The 19,846-nt window shown below is 37.9% G+C and overlaps 1 protein-coding gene across 1 annotated transcript in view; it reads left to right on the top strand.

Moving 5' to 3' along the window:
- Window positions 1-2,523, top strand: part of hdac10 (histone deacetylase 10) — a 66,178-nt gene extending 63,655 nt beyond the window's left edge. Inside the window, exon 24 of the mRNA XM_069907878.1 lies at window positions 528-2,523. The gene's annotated coding sequence lies outside the window, so the exon portion shown is untranslated. The remainder of the gene's footprint in view (window positions 1-527) is intronic.
- Window positions 2,524-19,846: the final 17,323 nt, after the last annotated feature.

The following is a 19,846-nucleotide window of genomic DNA, read 5'->3' as shown; positions in this document are numbered from 1 at the left end:
TGAGTTAATCATAATTGATGTGACTACCATCATATCTGTCCCTCCCAGTGCTATCAGTCATGTAGGTTTTGGGAGTCTTGGAAAATTTGGTTGTAATATGACCTGATTTAAAGCTATTGTAAGGGAACTGAATGAGATGATCTGCATTGAAATGAGCTAAATAGAAAATTAGGTGTTCAGGTGTTCACAGATCTATTTGCAGAGGAGTTGTGAATGGAACTGATCATTAGGTAGTCATCTGCAAACATTCCCCTATTCTTTATGATGGAAGGAAAATCATTGATGAAGCAGTTAAGGTGATAGATTCCAGGACAATATCCATTGCAGTTCCTGAAGTGGTACCCTGAGGCTGGGATGATTGACTTTCAAGAATCACATTATCATCCTTTGAGTGAAATAGCCTCCAATCATAAAAGATTCCCAATGACGTCTGTTTTATCAGGGCTCCTTAATCATAATTTGGTCAACTGCTGCCTTGATGCCAAAAGCAATTACTCTTAACTCGCCTCTCAAATTTATCTCTTTAGTCTATATTTGGACCAAGGCTGTATTCAACTCTGGAGCTGAATGGTCTGAGGAAAATCTAAACAGTTTGATGCTGAGCAGGTTATTGGTGAGTTCTGTTTGAAAGCACTTTCAATTTTTTTTGCTGATTGATTAGCTAGAGGACTTCTGTGAGCTGTATGTATTTTGCATTTGTCAATTAAATGAGAGTGATGTGATTGTACTGGAATAACCTGGTATGAGATGCAAGTGGAATGTTGTCTGACACTATAATCTTAAGGTCATTTCATGCCAGGCCTCCGCCTGGAGGCCGTCTACAAGCACAGAGGGAAAACAAAACTTACCTTTCATAGAGCAGCCCAAAGGGATGCTCCTGCTTGACATTTATATTGAGCAGCGCCTTGCAGTGCCCTCCAGATCTGATGGAGGTGGGGCAACTGGCGCCACCCGTCATAAATGCGCAGCAGTACAATGGCCGTCTTCCCTACCGATAATCCCCTACACAGCTGGAACCGCTCTGTGTTTCCCAGAACAGTTCCACCTGTGTGGGGGATTATGGGTAGGGAAGACATCCATTGTTCTGCCGCCGGCCCCTGACAGCTCCCGCCGGCCCCTGCTGCCCCGACAGATGCTGCCAGACCCTGGTGTCCCCGAAGGCTCTCACCCACCACCCGTGCCTTGAGGGGGTCATGAAGGGAGAGGGGTGAGTGGGGAAATGGGTCGCAGGCTGACGGCATCATCAGCCCGGCCCTAACCAGCCGCTTGCCACATGTGTACATTCAAGCCACCGAGAAGGGTTGCATTCGGTGCCTCAGAACCACCACGGTGCATTCAGAACAGTAAGTCTCAAGGCGGAAGGGTGGAGAACCTCCACCTTTTCAGTCGGGCGTTTTCCTTGCTTGAAAGGGCCTTTTGTTGCATTCAGTCTCTCAGCTATTAGTTTGGTATCATTTGGTGTGAATATACTCTTATAAGAGGATGCCATCGATGTGAAACCAGGTCTTTATCTCTATAACATGCAATTGTCACTTCCACAAATTTTATTGTGTGCCTCTGAATCTGCACATTGTTTTAAACATGAAGAAAGACAGCATTACTCGGTTTTCAAGACTTTCTTTTAGAATTTATCATTTTGACAATTTTTAACATATTTTCTTCCCTAAATAAAAAAAACGTTGGATCAGCAATGAATGCAATAGAGATTTTAATGCATTACAGTAAAAACAAAATGCTGGAGAAACTCAGCAGGTTAAACAGTGCACTTCATATAGCAAAGGTAGATTAATAACCAACATTTCGGGCTTGAGGGATGCACCATACTTGATGAAGGGTCCAAGCCCGAAATGTTGGTTCTGTATCTACCTTTGCTATATAAAGTACACTGTTTGACCTGCTGAGTTTATCAGGCATTGTGTTTTTACTTCAAACACAGTGTCTGCAGACTTTTCGTGTTATACTTTTAATGCATTATATTGGTTCAGTCAAACGTGTGCTGTGGATTTGCCACAAGATGGTGCTCTTTAAAGGGAATGTGATTTAGACACTACTACCAGGAAGAAATGTTTTATAATTGAACTTCAATTGGTGCTGCATTTTTCCATTTATGGATCTCAAACACAAAGATCTCGTTTAACATTGGTTTATGAATTGCATTTTAATTTTGTTGAAATGTGCACAATTGGGTGGTTCATAATTTTCTGATATGTTAGCTTGTGCAAAGTTTATCCAATGTATGCTACGTTTACATGTTTCAACCATTTTTCAATAGCTGACGCGATTAGTGACGCTGTAAATATCATTCTAATCCTGACTGACCTGCTGACCAAATACTTCACTGGTCAAGGGAGGCTGCTCAGAAAACCAATTAGTGTTGCATGTGTACTTATTTTCAACAGTGAAAGATGGATTTTTATGCTTTTTTTTTATGAAAATGAATGAAATTCAATTTCTCCCTGGGATCTTTGCATAACTGGTTGATGTAGTTCTAGTTGCAATTCAAATAAAGCTGTTAGTATTTCAGCTAATGCTTATTTCGTTTTCATTCCAATCTATAGTTTTGCCCAGTATTTGTTTGATCCCAAAAGGTTTCATAACTGATATGCATTTAGCCATCCACCAACTGCATTGTGGTGACGTCTGAACAGCAGCAGAAAATCACATTGGCTGATGACTGTTCAAGTGAACCAGTACGGACTTGAAGGGCCGACATGGCCTGTTTCCGTGCTGTAAACGGTTATATGGTTATATGGAAAGGGGAATAAATTCTTTGGGGCCTTCACCATACAGCACGTGGACCCAAGATGAATTACCATTCCCCTTTGTTCTAATTCATTCTGAACTGGTTTCACAATCAAACTCTCATGTGATTTTGGACATCTGCTTGGAGAAATTGTGGCCAATATAAATATTCAATAAAAAAGATTTGGAAAGGAAGAAGAAACCAATATGGTCTCATATTGCAGCAAAATCCCCAGTATCCAGAATTCAAGCAACAGGCAAAAAAACAATTGAGGAAATAAATAAATATATAACATTTAAAATAAATAATAGCTAAAAGTGTAAATGAAAGTTTAAAACTGTAAAAGTAAATGTTCTCTGAAGCCACACACAGCAACCTGGTGAAGATGGGAGCAAACATTCAGGCAGCAGTGTGCCTCGGTCATGCCCAGCTTGCAGCAGCTGTTTGAATAAAGTTGTGTTTGAATAAAATGGCAGTGGCCAGGATGAAGAGTTGGTCGATGCCACTGGGGTGACTCTCCCAAAGTGTCTCCCCATCCCTCCCTAGTAAGAGTCCTTATCTAATTAGTATGTTGTTAAGTATATTAGTGAAGCTTTATCTGTAAATATGGGGGGAGGGGGGGGGAGTCAATTCTGATGGCAGCACAGATAGCACAATGCTGTTCCAGTGTTGGTGACTGGAGTTCGAATTTAAATTCTATAGGATTTTTAAAATTACAGGAGTTACCTGATTAAAGTGAACTTGACATAATTAAGGACTACAGTACTGTTATTTTTCAAATTACTTTACATTTTACACTGTCTTTTAAATTGCTTATTCTTAATGCAAGTGTATTCGTTAGGCATTGTAAGTGTGTATCTCAGGTAACAGGGAAATTTTCATATCTGTCATCCATGATCTCTATAGGTGATGGATACTGGAGATTTTACTGTATTTATCCTAATGTTTTAACTGATGCCAAATTTAGAAAACAAATACTGTTCAGCTTCTTTGCTGATCTTTTTGAAAATGTTGGCTTTTCAAGAATGCTTGGATTTGGGGTTTGAAACTATATTGTCTCCAGTTTCTCTCCCTTCCTTAAGGGATTGATACCACCATGATTTCTAGTTAGGGGTCATCCTCATAACCTCTCAGCCAGTGAAACTGTCTTACTGGAGCACCACACAACCCAGCCAAATCTTGTATTTATACGAAATATGCATGGGGGATGGGAGGGGGCTTGAAAAAGAACCAGTATCCATATTAGTTTATTGATTTAACCCCAAAGTGGGGTTGCAGTATCTCCCATGCTAAGGATTTGCTGATATAGCAGTGGTTGATAATCATTCTTACAACGTTTGGATTGGGGGAAAAAGAACTCTTCTGCCCACTGTTTTCCTGGCAAACCTACTGACTGAGCCATGTCAGGGTGTATGCTGCCATACAGCTCCATTGCATCAGAACATACCAGTACATCAGGTTTTAGCTCATTTGCATTTTTATGTAGGTGTGCAGCAGTACGCTGGGGGGTGGGGGGAGAACTGGGCAAAAGCAGCACTAACAGCTCCAAACTCATGATAGCTAGATATAACAGGCACCTATCTACTGGCAACTAGCCACTACAACCATGAGGCATAGTGACTCAGCAGCACCTGTAAGTCTACAGAGAAGCCCTGGCCTACTCAACGTGAATGTGAGGTAGAATGTACTCCAGATGTCATGATGCCAGACCACCTGTTGTTTGTCTATATAAAGCCTGACAGCATGTCAATAAATGCTTTTGCTCTTCTCTGGCTGAAACCTGAGGTGTGGTCTCATTACTTATCCTAATTCAACATTATGGCATATGTCCATAACTTACATCTGTCACAGGTGTAACGTTTGAGATTGGACATGCTATTCAGCACAGATGGTGGTATTGCAGACATAGATGCTATTTTGTATTGAGTCAGTGGTTAGTGCAATGCTGTTACAGTGCCAGCGATTGGGACTGGGGTTCGGATCCTGCACTCTCGGTAAGGAGTTTGTGCGTTCTCCCCATAGGTTTTTCCCAGGGGCTCTGGTTTCCTCCTACCATACTGGGGATTGTGGTGTAATTGGACGTCACAGGCTTATGAGCTGAAAGGGCCTGTTACTGTTCTGTATATCTAAATTTTTTAAAAATTGCTTTTAGAGATGTTTGTTGCATAGAAATAGTTTGGGGAACAAAATTAAGTCTGTTGGGAACAAAATTTTGCTGCAATGAGTGAAGTCCAAGACCCAGGCTCTGATTTGAAAACTGATTCCCAAAGAGATATTTTGTTGGCAACCAATTGGGCTGTGGGCTAGTTAAGCCATGAGTCTAAGTAACACTGTTTCCATCGCAGCTCCTCCAGGATGAGGACTTCCATGCCAGATCTTTAGAGATGTCCTCCTTTTTCAAACAACATAGCTTCCCCTCTACCAACATCAATTCAGTCATCATCCCCATATCCTCCTTTACCCGAACATCTGCCCTGTCCCCCATGTGCAACAAGGCAAAATTCACCTCCTCTTCACTTTCCATCCCATCAGCCTCTGCATCCAACATATTTTCCTCTGCCATTTCTGCCACCTTCTACATGATCCCACCAGCAGACACATATTCTACCTTCTGCAAGAACCACTCTCTCTGTGATTCACTCATCCACTCCTCTCCCCACCAATCGCCCTCTTGGCACCTATCCCAGTGATGGCAGGAAATGCTCGATGTGGCCACACCTCTTCCCTCACCACCATTCGTGGTCCCATGCAATCCTACCAAGATAAGCAACATTTCACTTGTGAATTCATAGGGGTTATCGACTGTATCTGGTGCTCCCGTTGTGGTCTCCTTGACATGAGAGAGACTGGATGCAAGCTGGAAGATGGGTTTGTTGAGCACCTCACCTCTGTCTGCAGCAGTAGCTGTGATTTACCATGGCCACCCATTTCAGTTCCCTGCCCCATTCCCTTGCTGACATGTCTGTCTATGGTCTCATGCACTGCCAGGCTGATACCAACTGCAAATTGGGGGATCATCATCTTCCATCTGGGCTTCCCCGTCTCCTTTCCTCTAGCCCTGCCTCTATCTCATCCTTTCCTTCTGTCTCACAGAGCCAAAATCAATTTTCATCTTTCCTCTTATCATACCCAAGAAACACCTTTTATCTGTTGGTCTATACTGCTTCCCTCCCATTCTTTCCCCTTTCTCTTCCCACTCTTTAATTTAGACGCCTCTATTTTATTCACTCATACTGTGAAGAAGGGCTCAGGCCTGAAATGTGGTTAATATATCTTTATCTAGACTCTGCAAAACTGGCTGAGTTCTTCCATCATTTCAGTATTTTCACTACAATCACAGTGTCCACAGACTCTCAAGCTATGAAATGATATCTCTCCATAGCTGAGAGTCAGCACAGATGTACAACTAGTAGACCTGACTCTTCTCCGCTCCAATGACCAGCGTTCAATACTTCCAGTGCTGTCAGTAGAATTTGCATACTCTTCCTGTGACTGCGTAAATTTCCCTTAGATGTTTTGTTTTCTTTCCACAACCCAAAGACTTGCAGGTTTGTAGATGAATTGGCCACTGTAAGTTCTTCCTTATGTGCAGGCGAGTGGCAGAATCCGGTTTTGTTGTCAAAAATGTGGGAAGGATAGATTACAGGGAAAAATTAGGGGGGTAATGTGTTTGCAAGGTGGTACCGACTCAGTGACCTGAATTGACTGTTGTAAGAATTTTGATCTCTGGGAACAAGTTTTTAAAATTATATCTTTGGAACAATTTAAGATGGACGGTGCTGGAAAAACTCAGTATATCACGCAGCACCCCCAGAAAGGTGGAGTGCTAGGTGAGGACGAAGGTGTCCCTGCCCTTGTTGCATCTATGGTGGGGAGGGGCCATGGCAGTTGATGTGCTTGAAATAGAGATGTGGCTGAGGGATGAGTTAATGGCGTGAGAGGGGAAGCTGCATTTTCTTTTTTTTTAAATATTTTAATTTTGTGGTCAAACATGTATCACAAAAAAAGCCATTACCTAAATACATAAATTGAAATAAGAGAATCAATGGTATAAGTTGAAAATATCTCCAAACAGCCCCATTCTCCCTCCCCCAAACAAAATCCCGAAATAGAAAATAAAGAAGGAGAAAATAGATAATAGAGAAAGAAACAGAAAAGAGGAGAACTATCAGGATCTGGGATCCCCTTCAGAGGATCTCATTCCTTTTTTCCTTGATCTCAAATAGGGGAAAGAATAAGGACGTAGAACTCAGGAACACAATAAGTATCCCTAAACATTCAACCCCACATTCTGCAAATATGGCTACCATACCTGTAATATTTGTAATACTTCCTTAGATTATGTAATTTTCTGCAGGGGAACACAATAATATATTTCTGCATTCCATTCAGGGTATATCCAGAAGGGAATCAGATTTCCAAGTAACCGCAGTGCATGGCCAATGCAATTTTAAGGAATTCTAATTGGTACTGGGACAGCCTCATTTTGGGTTTTATGCCCATAATATTTCCTTGGAGAAACAATTCTGAGATCTGGTATATAGAAGATTGTTCTATGCGAGGGCAACTTATGTCATTTGAGCAGTTAAAAAAATAGATATAATATTCTTAACAACACAATCTTTTGCTACTTTCAATTAAGAGCTTTTTTCAGAGATTAATAAGGCAAAGGAGGAAAAACCCAACACCCAACCCCAACCAACTAAGTTTCCCCTGCAGCCGCTGCAACCATGTCTGTCTGTCCCGCATCGGACTTGTCAGCCACCAATCGAGCCTGCAGCTGACGTGGACTTTTACCCCCTCCATAAATCTTCGTCCGCGAAGCCAAGCCAAAGAAGAATTAGGACTGGTAATGATGTTACTAGAGTGCAGTGAAATGGAGATTCTGCTTCGATAGGGGAACACAAGGAAGTTTATATTCCTTACTTCAGTTGGGAACTCCCAAGCGGGAGTTATATAAATCAAAACAAAGATGGGAATCAGACTTGAATATTAGTATTGATGATAAAAACTGGTCCGATTTATGTCAGGACAGCATGACCAATACAATGAATGTAAGATATAGATTGGTGTAATATAACATTGCATCAGCTATATTTTACCCTGCAGAAATTACATAAATTCTAATATATCAGATATATGTTTTCGATGCGGTGAAGAAGCAGGGACCTTTTTTCATTCCACCTGGTCATGCACTAAAGCAGTGGTTCCCAACCTTTTTTTATGCCCCGCACCCCTAAAAAAATTTAATATGTTCTCGCAGCCCTTAAAATAATAATTTATTTAAGAATAAAGGTGAAGGTGACCAAAACAAATTTGTATAATCAATTTTTAATAATATATAAACAAAAATGAAACATATGGAAAAGAAAAAATATTAAAACAAATTAAAAGTTGCATAAACCCTACAAAAAAATTAAATTTTCATCCATGCATGAAATTTCTTTAAAAAAAATTAAAGAACTAATGTTCAAATGTTCATAAGCCAATTTAAATTTAATGATTCTTGTTTAGACTCTTGTCTAAAGTTCCTGTTTATTGCTTAAGAGTTTTTCAAAACGTGGCACTTTGTTGCTGATAGCCGTCCGCGCGTTTGCCTGCGCACCCAAGCGATTTCTAGATTTTGTTTTGATTGACAAAAGGGCACTAAATTCAGACTCGCATAAGTATGTCATCGCGAATGGATGAACACAGTTAGTGCTTTTTCACAAAGTCTTGGAAACATGTCCATTGCTGAACACCAATATTGTTCCAAAATTTTGCTTTCAAACTGCATTTCAAGAACACGATTTGTGCGCAGTTCAATAAGATCTTCCTTCAGTTCTTCATCATCCGACATATTATCCAAATTGAAGGAGTATGGATTTATAATCCATTCTTCAGAAGTTTCCAGTTCTCCGCCTCCAAAATATCCATCAAATGACTTTGATAGCATTTCCAAATGATCCACAATTTCTTCACACACACTTGGAATTAGGAACTCATCGTCATCAACCATTTATTCGAGTGATAAAAAATTTGAAAGATTCCCTCTTTTAACTCGTCGACACCAAAGATGTAACTTTTCTTTAAAAGCATTTAACTTTTTGCAGCATTTCAATATGTTTATGTTTTTCCCTTGAATAGATCATTCATACAAGTGAAAATATCACTCAAATAGGCTAGCATTTGGTTGAATTCTTGTGATTCCATTTCTCCGGGCAGATCATAGTCATGTTCCTTCAGAAAAGCTTTGACTTCTCGCAATTCGAAGAAGCACGTTAAAGCTCTCCCACGTGACAGCCAGAGGACTTCCGTGTGGAAAACCAAAACTGAATGCTCACTTCCAAAATCTTCACAAAGCGACTTGACGAGGTGGTGGTTCAGAGCACGACCCCTAATCCAGTTGATGGTCTTCACAGAAGTGCTTCACAAAGCGACTTGACGAGGTGGTGGTTCAGAGCACGACCCCTAATCCAGTTGATGGTCTTCACAGAAGTGTTAAGGACCTTTTTCACATTTGGAGGCAATGTTTTTGATGCCAAAGCAGGTCGACGAAGAAAACAGTGGGTACCTTGCAAGTGCAGAATCTCTTGTTTCATCAGTGCAAAAAATCTTGATTTATTTCCTAGCATAGCAGGGGCATCGTCGGTACACACAGAACCAATAATTTGGATATCTAAGTCATATTTTGCAAAAGAGTCCTTCACACATTGGAAGACATCTTTTCCATTTGTGGTTGTTTTCAGATCTTCACAGAACAGGAAATCTTCCATTATGACACCATCATGGACATATCTCACTAATGCGATGAGTTGACTGCAATTTGCAACATCAGTTGTTTCGTCCCATTGGAGAGAGATTTTCAAGGGACGAGCCCTGATATTTGTGATAACTTGGTCCAAAACGTCCAAACTCAACTCACCAATTCGGCTCTGAATAATATTATTTGATAACGGCACTAATTTAAGCTTGTTTGAGGCTTCTTTTCCCAGAACAATTGTTGCCATTTCTAATGCACACGGTTTTATCACCTCTTCTGCAATTGTATTGGGCTTCTTGGATTTGGCTACTTTATACGCCACGTGGTATGAAGCCATCAGCAGTGGTTTGTCAGCAGATATAAAACCTAATTTTGGAAGGGTTTCTTGAGAATCAAAGCGGGCCCTTTTAGATTTCAATGATCCAACATCATGGCCTGCAACATCTGCTCCACGATGCCGGTTGTTGAAGTGTTCCTGCAACTTAGATGGCTTCAAATTTGCATTTGAAAAGACAGTGTCACAAAGCATGCACTGGGGTTTTTGCAGATCCTCAGTTGTTCTGGTGCAAGTGAAACCAATCGCACATAATCTTCATTCCATTTCCTTTTCTTTGACATAATGAAGGGTTAATTAATAATTTACATAACACAAATAAATAATAAGAAATTAAAATCGAATATAATTCGCTACAAAACACGAAACAAGAAGTTTGGCCCCCATTTTAAATGTCCCGATTTTAAAAAAAGTTATAGGGCGATGCCATTTAAAAGGAAACAGCACGTCGAAGCTAAAATTCATAGAGAATCTCATTCTACTGAATAGAGAAAAAAAGAGGACATCCCCAGCTTTAATTTGGACTTTTAAAAAATCGATATTTTTATCTTGAATATATAGGACAGTACCCTTAATATAAGCAAAAAAACTGAATTCTATCTCGCACCCCTGGTTGGGAAACCCTGCTCTAAAGTGAAATCTTTTTGGGAAAATTTAAGCATTTTATTCGACCAGATTATTGGTAAGCCACATTTTATTTTATTTTTTAAAAAATTTTTCACACTATGAACCATCTTTGGCTTGGCTTCGCGGACGAAGCCAAAATACACACAAACATTTCCCTCTTGGATAGACACAGTGGCATTTTCTCCCCTTTTTACCCCCCTCCCTTCCCTCCCTCCTTCCCACCCCCCCTCCAAACCCATCAACCGTTCAACATATACAATACAATAAAACTATTAAACAATGTCATCACACAATGAAAATAAACAAGAAAATTGTGTCATCTACTTTTACACACTGGATCAGGTCATTTCGTCGTCTTCTCATTCTATAATTTTCTCATTTTAGGGGGTGGAGGTCTGCGGTAGGCCTTCTCTGTTGTGTTCCATGTACGGCTCCCAAATTTGTTCAAATAATGTGACTTTATTTTTTAAATTGTATGTTATTTTTTTCCAATGAAATACATTTATTAATTTCCATGCACCATTGCTGTACTCTCAGGCTCTCTTCTGATTTCCAAGTTGACAATATACATTTTTTTGCTACAGCTAAGGCTATCATTATAAATCTTTTTTTGTGCTTCATCCAGTTTGAGGCCTATTTCTTTACTTCTGATATTACTTAGAAGAAAGATCTCTGGATTTTTTGGTATGTTGCTTTTTGTGATTTTATTTAATAACCTGATTTAGATCTTCCCAAAACTTTTTCACTTTCTCACATGCCCAAATTGCATGTACTGTTGTTCCCGTTTCCTTCTTACAGCGAAAACATCTATCTGATAATGTTAGATTCCATTTATTTAACTTTTGGGACATGATATATAGCCTGTGTAACCAATTATATTGTATCATGTGTAACCTCGTATTTATTATATTTCTCATAATTCCAGAACATAACTTTTCCCATATTTCATTTTTTATCTTTATGTTTAGATCTTTTTCCCACTTTTGGGTTTATAGTTTATTTCAGCATTTTCTTTCTCTTACAGCTTGATGTACATGTTTGTTATAAATCTTTTTATTATTGTTGTTTCTGTAATCACATATTCAAAGCTGCTTCCTTCTGGTAATCTCAGTCTGCTTCCCAATTTGTCCTTTAAGTAGGTTTTCAGTTGGTGGTATGCAAACATTGTACCTTGAGTTATTCCATATTTGTACTTCATTTGTTCAAATGATAATAAATTATTTCCCAAAAAACAATTTTCTATTCTTTTAATTCCTTTTCTCTCCCATTCTCTAAAAGAAAGGTTCTCTATTGTGAAGGGGATTAGTTGATTTTGCGTCAATAATAATTTTGGTAGTTGGTAATTTGATTTTTTTCCTTTTTACGTGAATCTTCTTCCATATGTTGAGTAAATGGTGCAGTACTGGTGAACTTCTATATTGCACCAGTTTTTCATCCCACTTATAAAGTATATGTTCTGGTACCTTCTCCCCTATTTTTTCTAGCTCTATCTTGGTCCAATCTGGTTTTTCCCTTGTTTGATAAAAATCTGATAGATACCTTAATTGTGCTGCTCTCTAATAATTTTTAAAGTTTGGTAGCTGCAAACCACCTTGTTTGTACCATTCTATTTATTTATCTAGCGCCATCCTCGGTTTCCCCCCTTTCCATAAGAATTTCCTTATTATTCTCTTTAGTTTATTGAAGAATTTCTGTTAAGGGAATTGGTAACGATTGAAATAGGTATTGTATCCTTGGGAAGATATTCATTTTAATGCAATGTTAGTGGCAATTCTTTCCAATATTCTAAGTCATCCTGTAATTTCTTCATTAATGGCTGATAATTTAATTTGTATAGGTGGCCTAAATTATTATCTAATCTAATACCTAGGTATCAGATTGCTTGTGTTTGCCATTTAAATGGTGATTCTTTTTTAAACTCTGTGTAATCCACATTATTCATTGGCATCGCTTCACTTTTATTTGCATTGATCTTGTATCCCAATATTTCTCCATATTCCTTCAATTTCTTTTGTTTTTCTTTTATTGATATTTCTGGTTCTGTTAAGTATACTATGATGTCATCTACAAATAAACTGATTTTATATTCCTTCTCCTTTATTTTTATCCCTTTTATTTTATTTTCTGTTCTTATCAGTTCTGCCAATGGTTCTATTGCTAAAGTGAACAGTGAGGGAGATAGTGGACATCCTTGCCTAGTTGACCTACTTTTTAAATTGGTTCGATATATATCTATTTACTGTCACCTTTGCCAATGGTCCCTTATATGCTGCTTAAACCAATTAATATATTTTTCTGGTAGGTTGAACCTCTATAATACTTTGAGTAAATAATTCCATTCTACCCTGTCAAAGGCTTTCTCTGCGTCTAAAGCAACAGCCACTGTTGGTATCTTATTTCCTTGGACTGCATGGATTAAGTTAATGAACTTACAGACATTGTTCGTTGTTCGTCTTTTCTTAAAAAATCCAGTTTTATCTAGTTTTACTATTTTTGGTACAAAGTCGGCAAATCTGTTTGCAAATAGTTTTCCTATTATCTTATAATCTGAATTAAGTAGAGCTATTGGTCTATATGATGCTGGTGTTAGTGGATCTTTCCCCGTCTTTGGTATGACTGTAATTATTGCTGTTTTACATGAATCTGGCAAGTTTTGTGTTTCTTTTATCTGGTTCATTACTTCCAAGAGAGGTGGAATTAATAACTCTTTAAATGTTTTATAGAATTCTATTGGGAGTCTGTCCTCTCCAGGCATTTTATTTTTCAGTAGCTTTTTTAATATATCCTGTATTTCCTCTGTTTCAAATGGTTTTATCAATTTGTTTTGCTCCTCTTCTTGCAATTTCGGTAGTTCAATTTTAGCTAAAAACTCAACTATTTTATCTTCTTTCCCTTCGTTCTCAGTTTGGTATAATTGTTCATAGAATTCCTTAAAGTTTTCATTGATCTCTGTTGGGTTATATGTAATTTGTTTGTCCTTTTTCCTTGATGCCAATACAGTTCTTTTATCTTGTTCTGTTTTAAGTTGCCAAGCTAGTATTTTATGTGGTTTTTTTTCCTCCTAGCTCGTAAAACTTCTGCTTTATTTTCATTATGTTCTTCTCCACCTTGTACGTTTGTAATGTTTCGTATTTTATTTTTTTGTGTGCCAATTCTCTTTTTGTTGTATCCTCTCTTGTTGCTAGTTCTTTTTCTGTACTTATCATTTCCCTTTCCAACTGTTCTATTTCCCGATTGTAGTCCTTTTTCATCTTAGTTACATAACTTATTATCTGCCCTCTGATGAAGGCTTTCATTGCATCCCATAATATAAATTTGTCTTTCACTGATTCCGTATTTATTTTTAAGTACATTTTAATTTGGCGTTCAATAAATTCTCAAAATTCCTGTCTTTTCAGTAGCATGGAGTTTAATCTCCATCTATATGTTCTTGGTGGGATGTCCTCCAGTTCTATTGCTAATAGCAGGGGTGAATGGTCAGATAACAATCTAGCTTCATATTCCGTGGATATGGGCTGACAATCCAGTATTACATCATCTCCTCAATATTTGGAAGAAGATTCATGTAGAAAGAAATAAAACAAATTATCAATTACCAAAACTAATATTGACGCAAAACAAGTTACTCCCTTTTACAATAGATAACCTTTCCTTTAGAGAATGGGAAAAAAAAGGGATTAAAAGAATAGAAAATTGTTTTTCAGGAAATAGATTCTTATCCTTTGAACAAATGAAAGATAAGTACAATATAACTCAAGATACAGCGCTGGCATATTACCAATTGAGATCCTACTTGAAGGATAAATTAGGAAGCAGTTTGAGTTTGCCAGAGGCAAGTAACCTTGAATATGTGATTACAGATACAATGATAATCAAAAGATTTATAACAAATATGTATATTAAACTGCAAGAAAAGGAGAATGAGGAAACAAATGGTAAAACTAAGCAAAAATGGGAACAAGATTTAAATATAAAGATAAAAAAGGAAACATGGGAGAAATTATGTTCTGGAACGATGAGAAATACAATAAATACGAGGCTACGTATGATACAATATAACTGGATATACATTACACCTCAAAAGTTAAATAAATGGGACCCAACAGTATCTGATAGATGTTTTCGATGTAAAAAAGAAATGGGAACAACAATTCATGCAATCTGGACATGTGAGAAAGTAGAAAAATTTTGGGAAGATCTCAACCAGATATTAAATAAAATAACAGAAAACAATATACCAAAGAATCCAGAGATCTTTCTCCTAAGTAACATAAAAAACAAAAGAATTTGGAATTGATTTGGAGGATGCACAAAAAAGATTTGTTAAGATAGCTCTAGCCGTAGCAAAAAAATGTATTATGTCAACCTGGAAATTGGAAGATAATTTGAAAATACAACAATGGTATATAGAAATGAATAAATGTATTCCATTGGAAAAAATAACATATAGTTTAAGAAATAATATTGAAATATTCGAAAAAATATGGGAGCCTTACATTAAATACAATAGCGAAAACCTACCGGGGACAATCATTACCTAAGTTGATGGAAGGAGAAGGAAAGAAAAGAATGGACTCAGTAGAATTTCTGGTGTATTTTTGTTGAGTGACAACATTGTCTGACTGGTTTTATGTATCCTAGATTGTATACCTTAAATGGATGGGAGGGGGGGTGTGGGGGGGGGTGGGTTGGGGGGGGGGGGCAGAAAACGTCACTGTATATGTGTGAAAAGGAAAAAGTGTGTATCATGGCTAATGTGATTTATGGTGTGAAAAATAAAAAATTTAAAAAAAAAGATATGGGCTGACAACAGGAACAGGTCAATCCTTGAGTATGTTTTGTGTCTACTCGAATAATATGAGTATTCCTTCTCCTTTGGGTGTTGTCTCCTCTATATATTCAAAAGTTGCATTTCCTGCATTGATTTAACCATAAATTTGGCTACTTTGTTCTTTTTGCCAGTCTTTTGTCCAGTTTTATCCACCTTTGGGTCCAAATTAAGGTTAAAATCCCCTCCTATCAATGTATTCCCCAATCTTCAAAAAGATATCTTGCATAAACTTTTGATCCTCTTCATTAGGTGCTTATATATTGACCAAATTCCAGAATTCTGAATATATCTGATACTTTATCATTACATACCTCCCTGCTGGATCTATTATTTCCTCCTCTATTTTGATTGGTACATTTTTATTGATTAATATAGCTATACCTCTAGCTTTTGAATTATATGATGCTGCCGCTACATGCCCTACCCAGTCTCACTTTAATTTGTTATGTTCCACTTCAGTTAGATGTGTTTCCTGCACGAATGCTCTATCTATTTTTTCTTTTCTCAGTAAATTTATGGCCAACAGCTGAGCTATGATGCCCTGTATTCTGCTTGGACTTTGTTGCTAGTAAGATATATAGATGGACAACAGCCAGCCCCACTGGAAACCTTTGATGGATAGGAGAATTAAGCCAAAAGCTTTGGCAACTGTCTTGACTCTCAAATAGATTGTGAAAGCAGTTCTGGTTAATTGGGTGAGAAGATTCCTTGGGGATTGTGGTGTGAAGTGTGGACTAAGACCAGAGATACTTAATCACATCATAAACAATGGTTCTTTAACTCACAAGGTTGCAAGTGCATTCCGAAAATTTTTTCGCTACAATATTCTGATAAAACCACACCTTTATTTTTTGAACTATACTCTTCAGTGTTATAGACTGACCCAGTGGCAAAGCCTCCAATTAAATGTGAGATAAACAATTATGGGATGAGATTTGTCAGTGGAGTGACCCACCTTAATTCACTATCCACTTGCAAGAAGTTAAAACTTAGTGCTATGATATCATTTTTCAGCTACCCTGATATTGTGTGCAGATTTGAATAGATATTTTCAGTTACAAACAGAGTTTCAAAAGGCTTAGAAATCAAGGTTGTTTATGTAATCTCAACCCAATATTGATTTCCTGTACGGAAATCTAACTTGGAAAAGTTGTTGCATTGTCTCAGTTAAGGCAGCTCTTGCTGGATCATCCACCAGTACTGCAGAAATTAATTTCACAGCCTCAGTACAAATCAGAAAACAAATTGTATGTTTCATATTTTTTTTAAACAGAAAAAAAAATTAGTCATAGCCTATTAATAGTAAAATGATTTGAAAAGGGGGTAAAGGAAAATATTTCTTTACTGATTCTAAAATTCAGAAATGAGACTTTTTAGAGGTATTAAAATATATGCAGGTAATTTGTGACCGTTACATTTATAAAGATTACAGTTATCCAAAGCTTAGATGACTGGAGCCTATCAGATTATTAATGACAATTATTCATGTCAGTTTAATTTAGTTCACCTTTCAAGATTCTTGCTTATTCTAGAGCAGGGGTCTCAAACTCAATTTACCCGGGGACCACTGGAGGTAGTGTCTGGGTGAGGCTGGGCCGCATCAGGTTTTCCACAAGAAAAGCTCTTACAAAAACATTCTAATGTTATCAAATGTCTTTATTTTTATTTTTTAAACACAAAATAAGTTGAAAAAATAAATAAATTAACAATTCATAAGAAAAAAATAAAATCAATCGGTAATAAATAAATAAAATGAAAATAATAATAATACAACAGATATAGAAGACTGAAGAAACCACATATAGTTGCTGACTGGAGAAATGTAATTATTATTATTCAGATTCAAATGTCTGTATTAACAGTTCTTTAACCTTTAACTTTCTGAACATGAATGAAACATTGAACATAAACTGTTATGAACATGTCTTCTGCCTACTTCTTACTGCTAGAGATCTGGCAGTGCTTCCTCTCACATAGCCGAGCCACAACTTCCGGGTTCAGACTAGACGCCGAAGCGCGTGAAGCGGGAGCGGCCGCGGAAATTGCGCATGTGCCGCAAATAGAAAATGCACACAAATATGCTTATATTCGCAATAAGCCCAGCCGATGTCCCGCCCCCGAGAGCAATATACCCCACTGTGATTGATAGGTTCGTTCAGCTCCGCACACAACACTGAAAAGTGCCAATCGTATCAAACTCGCGGGCCGCACTAACATTAAACTTTCATATTAAGGCGGGGCCACAAACTATCATCCCAAGGGCCACAGTTGGCCCGCGGGCCACAAGCTTGAGACCCCTGTTCTAGAGTATATATCTGGAGCTGAAATTTAAAAAGTTTGATTCCAATTTAAATTTAAAGTCCATGAATTGGATTAGTAGATGAGGTGAGCAATTGAAAAGCAATTTACAGTGAAACCTTGTTATAACGCGATCATTGGGGTCCATAAAATCTAATTGCGAAAAAAGTAGGGTTGCGCTAAATCTGGTTTCTCTGTATTCCCCTGTTTAATTTGCATACCTACATCATTTCCATTTTTCCTTTATTTGGAACATCCCAGTTATTCTGTAAGCATTTTAAATCGATCTGGGAGCCTGATGCCCAAGTCCAATGACTCAACGTGTTATATCCGAGTTTACATTAAATCGGGGCACATAAAATCAGGGTTTCACTGTATTTTCAAACACTCATCTTCCATATTCTGCTCCCTATGATCAGTAAATATTGTGTGCTGTGTGGCGCAAATGCTTAAATTTCTTTGCCTATCTAGTGCCAGCCATTACTTGGAATTTTTGCAATTGACTGAGTTGAAATATTTTTGTATTCAGGTCTATCTCCAGAAAACTGAGCACAAAAATTTGTAGCTGAAAGAAGAGTGCACCAACAGACTTGTCCATTTTCTTAATGAGGTGATAACTGAAGGTTCGCCTGTTGCATCAGATGGAGCTGTCCTGTTTGACCGAGCCCAGTATTTGCCCTTTAACCAACATTATTGAATTTCCAGTTATTATCACATTGCTGTCTGAAGGATTTTGTTTTGCGGTGATTGCTGTGTCAAATAGTTACTAGTCTTCAAAAAGTACTTTATTGCTTATCGAGCACTTTGAGATAACTGGAGGGTTTTAGACAATGTAAATAGAATAAGTTAGCAGAATTGAGGGTTTAGTCCCTCAATCAAGCTCAGGGGTGAAGGTGGGGTTTATCTCAGTAAAACTGCAAGTTCACAGCAAAGCACAGATGTGCTTCCAACTTCTTGTTTAGTTAATCATTAGACCGCAGAGCCCACCTCACTGACAAAAGACAAAGGAGGAAAAACCCAACACCCAACCCCAACCAACCAATTTTCCCTTGCAACCGCTGCAACCGTGTCTGCCTGTCCCGCATCGGACTTGTCAGCCACAAACGAGCCTGCAGCTGACGTGGACATTACCCCTCCATAAATCTTCGTCCGCGAAGCCAAGCCAAAGAAAAAAGAAGGGCATCAGCTGTATTGGTGAAGGAAATAAAAAATTGCTGCTTTCCCAAGCATCACTTGTCATGAAGGTTGAAATAACTATATATTTGTTAATGGGTGAAATTTTCAGTCCTTGAGAATCCTAAGACATCTTTTGTTTTCTTAATGTTCTCAGAGAGCAAGCATAGGGAAAGAGTGGTTTGAAGTCACAAGTGACATCATTTGGGTTGTTCCCCATTCCCATGTTGCTCATTATCTGCAAAAGTCCCAATGAGACTAATTGTGTTTGAAAGGATGACTCTGCTTTAAAAATGTTTAGTCAGGCTCAGGTCCCTTGAGTGGAGATGCATACTGCTATGTGATTTCTTTCCCCTCCTTATCATGGAGCAGCACGGTGCAATGCCGTTACCGTGCCAGTGAGCGGGACCGGAGTTTGAATCCCACGCTGTCTGAAAGGAGTTTGTATGTTCTCCCCGTGTCTGCATGGGTTTCCTCCCAGCATTCAAAACATACTGGGGATTGTAGGTCAGTTGTTTGTAATTGGACATAACTGGCTCATGGGCTGAAAGGGCCTGTTAGCAAGCTGTATGTCTAAATTTAAAATTTAAATGAAATAAAATAATATGAATTGATTAAGATGATTAATAACATTTGGGTTTGTGTTTCTGATCAAAGTACAGGTAGTCCCTGGGTTGTGTAAAGGTTCCATTTCTGAGAAAGGTCCACAAAACTATTTTTCCCCAAAGTCAAAACCAAACAATTTCTCTCAAAACCAAGATAAAAATCCACTGCCCAAAATAATTGAGCTTTATCTTCCTAATATACTGCTTTGTTTTCTCTCAGTACTGCATTGTACTGTTGTCAGTTAGCCTACCAAAGCATTTATGGGACATGTGGAAAGTTGAATTTCCCAGAGTTTGGTTTTCTATAATCTGAGGAGCCCCTTTACCAGCAACAGTGTTACTGACTTGATTGGATTTTCCATCTCTCAAAATATCACACATAATAAGGTATATTTTAAAGTAACGATATTTTCTTTAAAAATATATCCTGAAGCACTGTACCAGTAGGTTTTACAAAAATAGGGATTCACTTTAAGCTTTAAAAAATAATATT

This window comes from Narcine bancroftii, chromosome 13 (assembly GCF_036971445.1).
Source record: "Narcine bancroftii isolate sNarBan1 chromosome 13, sNarBan1.hap1, whole genome shotgun sequence".
Taxonomy (NCBI): domain Eukaryota; kingdom Metazoa; phylum Chordata; class Chondrichthyes; order Torpediniformes; family Narcinidae; genus Narcine; species Narcine bancroftii.
This window is presented reverse-complemented; position numbering and strand designations above follow the sequence as displayed.